The sequence below is a fragment of the Medicago sativa genome, chromosome 3 (assembly GCF_051527215.1).
Source record: "Medicago sativa cultivar Bolivia chromosome 3, Bolivia_mono, whole genome shotgun sequence".
NCBI lineage: Eukaryota > Viridiplantae > Streptophyta > Magnoliopsida > Fabales > Fabaceae > Medicago > Medicago sativa.
Window position 1 is genome coordinate 27,288,845 of NC_140751.1, and position 8,760 is coordinate 27,297,604.

General features: G+C 34.7%; 1 long non-coding RNA gene across 2 annotated transcripts; it reads left to right on the forward strand.

The window, feature by feature from the left end:
* Window positions 1–6,228: 6,228 nt before the first annotated feature.
* LOC146936828 (uncharacterized) lies at window positions 6,229–7,557 on the forward strand. Of its 2 annotated transcripts, none has more exons than XR_015033210.1 (2): window positions 6,229–6,532; window positions 7,120–7,557. It is a non-coding gene; the product is annotated as an uncharacterized LOC146936828 (long non-coding RNA). The 2 variants fall into 2 exon arrangements; XR_015033209.1 differs by having other exon boundaries at window positions 6,242–6,532; window positions 7,331–7,557.
* Window positions 7,558–8,760: the final 1,203 nt, after the last annotated feature.

Consider the following 8,760-nt stretch of genomic DNA (forward strand, 5'->3'; position numbering starts at 1 on the left):
TGTTAAAAATTTGACCCTTAACGTTTTTAGGTTCTATTTTTGTCTCTTAAATTACAAACACAATGCTTGAGAAAACAAGAACATAAGGCACAAATTTTTTTATTTATTTTTAAACCAAAAAGGGGTAGCTAGCAAAGTGCTAGACTACCAAAAGTATATTAGATAGAGAACAAAATACAAAGGAAAAGAGGGGGGCCAAACCAAACCTCCTTAATGAGTAATAAACCTAAAGTTAGGTATTCCTAACTTGTTTTGTACAAAAAAAGAAGTGAGGCTATTAGGAATTTGCATCCATATGGAAGGAACATTACAAGATAAACCTAAGTTAGCCAAGTGGTCCACGCATTGGTTACCTTCCCTATAGATGTGTGAGATAATAAAATTCATATTGCTGACAGTGATCATGCAATTCTCCCATCTATTTTTTAGCCTCCAAGGAACTAGTGCTTTGTTCTTGAAAGCATTTACAACTAGCATAGAATGAAGCTCAAGCCAAAGATTGTTCCAGCTGAATTGTTTGGCCAACTCTATTGCTCTCAAAGCGCCATAAATCTCTGAAAAATACGCGTCTTCTTTGCCGGTGTTTTCAGCAAAACAAAGAAGGAAGTCTGAGTTATGGTTTCTAAAAATTCCACCACATCCAGAAGTATTTGAATTGGAGGACCCATCAGAATTGCATTTAAACCAATTTGAAATAGGCGGATGCCATATTACTTCTATGATCTGAGGAGCTCTAGGGGGATGCAAATTAATATTGAATTTTTTATGAAAGCAAAATCATACAAATTGGAATTGGAAGTAGCAAGAGTATTATTACCAGAAAGGGATGTACTTGATATAAGATTTGCTATAGAGGTTCTCCAATGAATTTTTTTGTTGTTGAATCTACTTTGATTACGTGCAAACCAAATCACATTGAAGATATTGATCATAACAGCAGTAATTACAAGCTTTCCTTGAGGGCTAGAGCACTTGTTAATGATGGACCACATGTCTTCTTTGGATTGGAACTGAAGTGACCAATTTAAACAAGAAGCAAACCAACTCCATATGTGTACAGCGTACTGGCATTGAAAAAAGAGGTGGAAAGTTGATTCTTCTTGTACATAACATAAGGAACAAATTGAGGGAAGATGACACCCTCTGGAGGCCAGCACTTCATCTGTAGGAAGTTTATCCAGCATCATTCTCCAAACAAGAATGGATTTAGAGGGGGGGATATCTTTTGACCATATGATCTGCGCCCATTTAATCTTGGGGAGATGGTGTTTTTTTGAAGGCATATGCATCTTTCTGAGATAAATCACCTTCGGAGGAGTGCTTCCAAACTAGTTTATCTCTCTGATTTCCAGAAGGAATGATTACTTGTGAAACAAGGGACCTCAAGTTGGGGAAGTATTGATTCAATTCATCTGAGATGTTCCAACACTGATTCACAATATATCTATCTAATTTCTTTGGTAAAAGTTGCACCAAATGATCGGGCAAGTTATAAGTTTGAGCAAGCACCTGTCCGCACCAAGAGTCAGACCAGAAATTTATCTGCTTTCCATCACCTACAATCCAAGAACAATTATCCTTGATAACATGAAATTTAGCCTTAACGCCACTCCAGATAGAAGAAGATATATGATGAGTGATGCATATGTGATCTCTAATAGCTCTACTTCTGATTATGTTTGCCCATTGCTCATCTGATTGCATTAAGTTCCAACACATCTTCAGGTTTGTAGCTTCATTAAAACAAATTAGAGATTTAATCCCTAGAACGCCCTCATCATAGTCTGCACAAATTTTTCTCCAGGTTACTGTCACCATCTTTCTCTTTGTAACATCACCGCTCCAGATGAAATTTTTTATCCACTTTTCTATATCTCTGAGAATCTTGATTGGCCAGGAATAAATTGACATAGTGTGCCCAAGCATGCTTTGGACCACTCATTTTACTAGCTAAATTCTTCCTGCAATTGAGAGGAGGGATGCTTTCCACTTTGCAAGCTTTGCTTTCACCTTATCAGCAATTGGTTGGAAATGTATGCCTTTAGGCTTCCCTTTAAAAATAGGAGCACCCAGGTATGTGAAGGGGAGGGAACCTACATTAAAACCTAATAGATTGACAATATTATTCATTCTATTGTTAGTAATACCCCCAGAATATATGAATGACTTCCTAATATTCATGATTTGGCCAGAACAAGTAGCATATCTGGTGAAAAGAAATTTTAAATGACCCAAACTTGACATCTTCCCTTTGCAGAACACCATTAAATCATCAGCATAAAAACAATGGGAGGGAATGCTATTGTTTCTTGAAGCAGCAATAAGATCTATCATACCTTTATCTGCCAAAATGGAGATGCTCCTACTTAAAACCTCTTCAGCTAGAAGAGGGGACAGGGGATCCCCCTGTCTCACACCTCTATTACAATTAAAAAAACATGTTGAGCTCCATTAATAGAGATGGACATCATAGATGAATGAAGAATAGTGTTGATCTAGTTATAAAACAACTCATTGAAACCAAAAGTTTTTAGAACAAGCAGCAAGAAATCCCAATTTAAATTATCGAATGCTTTAGTAACATCAATTTTGAGAGCAAGGTTTCCCCCAAAATTTTTGTCATCCAAAACATTGATAGCTTCAGATGTAAGTGCAATACAGTCTCTAATGTTCCTTCCTTGTACAAACCCTCTTTGCTCTTTTGAAATAATACTTGGAAGAAAAAAAAAATAAGGGAAAAAAATTAAACGAAAAAAAGATAGGGATCAATGTGTCTATGGTTTGTAAACAAAACAAAAAAAATTAAGTATGTAAAATCTAAAAATAACTTAATGCATCAAAAATTGAATTTAGCATAGAATAAACCTTGCAATTTTTATAAAAAACACTTTATCAAACATTTGTCAAAAAAAAAAAAAAAAACTTTATCAAACCATTTGGGCATCAATGGAGGTCTACAAAGACAAATATTTAGAAGAGGTCCTTTGACGTGTGCCAAAAAACTTTCTCTAGCACGTGATAATTCAAGTTAATATATTTACATTTATTTATACGAAAAATTGTAGACGAATATAATATAAATTATAAACAAGGGCTAAATAAAAACTACATCAAGTCTTTGGTATATTTCCAATCAAAAAAAATTTCATACCATACTTCAAAAGAAAAAGATAAATAATATTAAAATAAAAATTATCATGTTCTTCGCATACACCCTAGTATTAATTCTAGTACGCGTAAAATATTCATTCATTGCCAAATGACAAGGGAGCATTTATTATCATCTTTTATCTCTTAACAAAAAATAGAAAAGAACTTTTATTCCAAAAAATAAAAATTACCCTATTTTTGATAGAAAAAAATTCTATTACCCTATTTAAGACAGACTAGCTGATGTGGATATGTATGAACCACTGCGATCATATGTGATATGTGGATATGCTTTGTTGATGTGTTTGAACATGGATGCTTTGTTTTGGTGAATTATTTGGAAAAAGATGGTTTATGTAAAAATAGAAGAACTTTGTCAAAATGAGTTTTCTTGATCGGATAACTTGCAAATGGTTTTAGAAACATGATTATATGATGAAATGAAAATGAAATGATGATTGTTGGGTGTTTGATATGTTGATTATCATGATGTAGTTTTATGTCGTCCTTTATGTGATTTATGCTTTTATGAAACGATGTTGTTTTTTTGGTGGCGATAATTGTTGATGATGTTTATGATGATGACTCTTTTGATGATCATGACTTGTTGATTGTGTGGATGTAAATGCTTGAGAATGCAATGGTGGGTTTTTGGTGAAGATATTATATAATTGAGGGATTATATAATATAGTGTAATGAATTTTGTATTGTCGAGTCTTTAGGTGAAGAACATAACCGGAGGGAGTTATGTTTGAACATAGTCGGAGGGATCTATGTTAGTACGTAATTGGAGGGCACTGCATAGTGGAATCTCGGTAAAATTTTCTCCGAATCCAAAAATTGGTACCACGTGCATCTAAAAGAGTCTAGAACATTGCATGCACTTGAAGTTGGGGAAACATGTCATACTTGAATATGTGACTTGGTGAATATGTGAATGAGTGAAATTTGGTGAATATACGAATTTGGTGATTTGATGAAATATATGAAATTTGTGCTTGGTGAATTGTGTCACTTGGTGACTTATGTGATTGGTGAATAATGTGAATTTGTGTAGAGATGTGTACATGATGATGTTTGTGATTGTTGGTTACACAAGTGGTTCTATAAATATAACACTTGTGCTGAAATATTGAGGAGATGAAACACTTAACCTAATTCTATAAGTTAGAAACCCTAACCATCGCTCTCTAAACCTAGTTTATCTGAATCTCCGTTGGAATTGGCTAGCACCGGTCATCAGAGAAGTTATGTTCGTGTGGACTGAGTAGAGGCATCGCTGCTTTGCTTTGCTCATGATTAGAAACATTTCAGCTACAAAGGTTCTGCTCTTCAAGAGGAAAACACATGAATCTTAATGTGTTTAAGTTTCTGTTTGATTTGTGATTAATAATTTAATCAAGATCCGTTTCAATGGGATTTCTTCCGCCAAAAGGATTAAAATTTTGAAGAAAAAAAACCCCTCTATGAATCCCTTCAGTGGTATCAGAGCTTCGGTCCTAATTAAATCATTCAATTCCAAATAGAATTATGCATATGAATGTTTATATGATGATATGATCATGATTATATGCATGTATGATTAAATGTGTTAATCTCGTGTTTATTTTATATTTGTTTTGAGGAAAGAGTTTTGCGATCAAATATTGCGATGGTTCTTATTTTCATCAAGGAATACTGTGTATCGATTGTTCTTATTTGTATCAAGGAATATTGTGTATCTTAGAATCCCTTCACTATGTGCTTGATGCACAACAATCTCAGCAGAGTTTTGGCACAGTTAAATCGTTGTCGAGTCTCTACAAATCTTCAAGTCTTCATTCCTTTATATAGCGGTATGAAAGAGACGTTGTAGAAGTGCCAATACATCAAAAGAGTCCTTACTAAAGCTTGATCATCACCAATGATATGTTGCTTGATTTGGTTAATGTCCTAGGAGGGAATAATTTGAAATCCATTCCTTGTATAGAGAATTAACCAGCAGAGACACAATTGTAGCAGTACTATGCGCAAACAAGAATGGAGTAGTGGAGTAGTGGCTGTACAATTATACTATTGTCCTTTCTCTGCGCTCCTTCAGTGGATAAGAATCCAACGCCTTCTAATTCCTATTAAATGGTCGTTGCTCCAGGTTTCTATTCCTTCTGAAAACTTGTGTTTTCAAATAACCAATTTTAACTAACTTCAGGTTCTTCACTTTAGAATCTGATGAACTTCAAACTCTGGGTGACTTCAGACTCTGACTGTCAGCTTCTGATGGTCTCCATACTCTGACTTCTTTAGATTCTGACTTGCAACATAAGCTTCCTTTGTAAATACCTTTTCTCTCATTTGTTTTTCCAGAACCAATATTTTGTTTAAAGACTTATAAATTTTAGTTTATGGTCCTGCGCACTTGAACAAATATTAGCATATCCAATTGAGCTTTTAATACCTTGTTATAATCAAAACTTAAGGTGGCAATGTTAAACACATTTTGTTCCAACACTAAATATTATCAAAATATATATCTTTAAATTAAAATCCAAACAAATCGTTATATATTTGTTATCATCAAAAAGGGGGATATTGTCGAAAACAAAATCCTCACCAAGAACATTCTGACCTCACAAAGATAATAAGGCATCTTCATCAAAACAACAAACAATGCAAGGGACAAATATGAGCTTTTGAGCAAAAGTCAAGATTTACATAATTAAGCTAAAAAATAAATATCATTCTCTTTGTCTCACCAAATATGGTCATAGGAATAAAAATGACTAAAATGCTTTAAAAGGCAAACATCAAAAGAAATCAAGGTATTATTGCACATGAGCCATGAAAAGCACAAGAGAACAAATTTAGCATAAAAGCCCGAGATTATTTCGACTCATTAAGGAAAGAAATAAAGGATCCCTGAAAAGTGCACTCCTTGAGAGAAAAGCATATGACATCAACATGCAGGGGCGGATCCAGTGTGTACTGAGGGTGTGCACCTGCACACCCTGAACTTTTAAAATTTGCACCAGTACCCCTAGTTTTTTTGCACTTTGCACACCCTGAAATTTTTTACTTGCACCTTAGACCCAACAGAGCCCAAGTCTGAAAACTACTCTCATAATCGATTTTCACACTTCTCTCTAACTTCTCACTCTCTTAATTTCTCTCCTCTCCACTTTAACAAAGACAAGCTAAATCTCCACCACCACCGCCTCTCCGCCGGCGGTTGAGATGCGCCACCACCACACATACTCCGAAGGTCTCTCTCTCTTTCTCACACTCTCTGCAACTCGCGATCTCTTCTCCACCGGATCTTCTTTGCAAATCGCGACCTATCTCTCTTCTCTGCAACTCACGAAATCCTTCTCTCACTAGATCTTCTTTGCGAAATCGCAACCTAAGGTAATGGATCTTGATGTTTTCAACAATTTTCAATTGGGATTTTAAGTTAGGGTTCAATTAAATTCGAATTTGGGATTTTATTATTAGGGTTCAATAAAATTCGAATTTGTAGTATGGTAGTAGTGAATTAGTGATGAATCAAACTGGTGCTTTTCAGAAATTCGAATTAGTGATGAATTATTGATAAAATTCGAATTTGTTTTCAGAAATCTTCTGTTATGGTGTTTTTTTTATTCCATAGTTTTTTTTTATTCCATATTTAACTGAGTTTTTATTCCAAACTTTGAAAGCTCTATGATTTACTATGTTGTTTTTGTGTAAGTGATTGAATTAGGCAAGAAAGGGAAAGAAAAGAATACTGAATTATTAGTTAAGCAAGAGCAAGGAAAGAAATTATGAAACTGATTCATCAATAGAGCAAGGAAAGAAATTATGAAATTGATTCGTCAATGTTTTTTTGTGTAGTTTCTGTTTAGTCCAGTTTGCTTGCTTCAAGGTTGTTTGGCTACTTGTATCTTGGTTTGTGCCACCCATTTTGCTGTCATAAAAAAAAATATCACTCACATTCTTTGTTTTTGTTGTTGTAGGACTCTATGAAGAGATTTTTTAAAAGAATCCGAACAGATATGATACTATGATTATTAAAAATTTCAATTTCTTTCCTTGTTTGAGAGACACAATACAATAATTCTTGTTTTGACCTTGCTTGGTCTCTGATGCCTAGTGCAAACTGTTTCTGATTTTCCTTTTCAAATATTTTCAAAGTGCTGAGTATGAATTTATGTTTTATGAGATTAGGTTGGAGATTTGCTTGGAAAAGGGGCAATAACAGTGTATGAAATAATTTATGAGGTATTTAGAATAGAGGTAGCATTCTCTAAAAAAAAAAAAAAAGAATAGAGGTAGCATGGAACCAAGTCAAACTCAATGAGGTACTTCATACACCAGAGTCAAAAAAATTCTAAATTTGTATATGGCAAAAATTAATTTGCACCCCCTGGCCCAGGGTCCTGGATACGCCACTGTCAACATGACTATAACAAGTCTTATCAAGTTGCTGGAAATAGCTCAATACAACTAAGCAATAGTGTGTCAATTATTTCTCAAGTCTAGCTGTTTGCATAGAACATTCTCTAGAACGTTTTGCAAGTGCAAAATTCATGCTTTCTCTCCAAGCATCATCTTGGAACGCAAATCTCATTTGTATTAAAGCTCAACATCACTTTTTCTGAAATGGGCAACAAGTCTCCCATCTCCTATAAATAAAGGAAGGCTATGAAGGCTTAAACAAGGAGGTTTTAAAAGCATACAAGCATCTCTCAAGTGAAATTATCACAAATCTCTAAAGCTCTTTGATGACAGAGCATTATAAGTTATATTGGCTATGTTTTTTGTACATTTTCATTGCATTTGAAGACAAATCAGATGAGAATTACAGGAGTTGTTGATGTTTTGATGAACATAGTGTATTGCTTTCACTAGAGTCGTTGTAATTCCGTTTTATCCTAGATTATGTAACTCGATAGGTGTTTTGAGTGTTTTCTAGTGAGGAATTATGTAAATCATCAAATCAAGACATCATGTGAAGGATAAGGGATGAATAATTGAAGATCAAGGGTTCTTAGAAGGTTGTTGAAGACAAACAAAGTGAAGGAAATTCATTTCAAGTTCCTAAGAGTTTGCAGACGAAAGAACGATTGAAAACAGGAAGAAAATGTAAGAAATCGCACCTGAGGGGTTACCTCAAGCGCCCTACGACTAGGAAGGCCTGAGGAAGCATTTCAATGCTGCCTCAGGCACCCAGCGTCCCCTGGTGTGCGTCCTGCGCCTAGTGTAACACCCCAACTTTCAATTTCTATTTAATTCATTGATATTCATTAGGCAAAGTTTTGATTAATACTATTATTGATGTTGCTTATGCTTGATTATTGTTTTGTTATTGAGAGAATGAAATATTGATGACGATTGAGGAATAATATGAGAATTTAATTAAAATGAAGGGAGGAGTCAAGCTAAAATAACGTAGAGTCGGGGGGTGTAGAATATAAGTTTTAAATAAGTGGGGGAGGGGAGGAGTAAAAGAGTAGTGAGTAGAGGGAAAGAGAATCTTACCAAGTGACCGGCCCTAATATAAATAGAAAGGTTAAGAGTTAAAAGAGTCAGTATTGCTGAACGTGGAAAAGAAAGAAAAGAGGAGCATTGGAGGAGAAACCCTAGCGGCAGCGAGG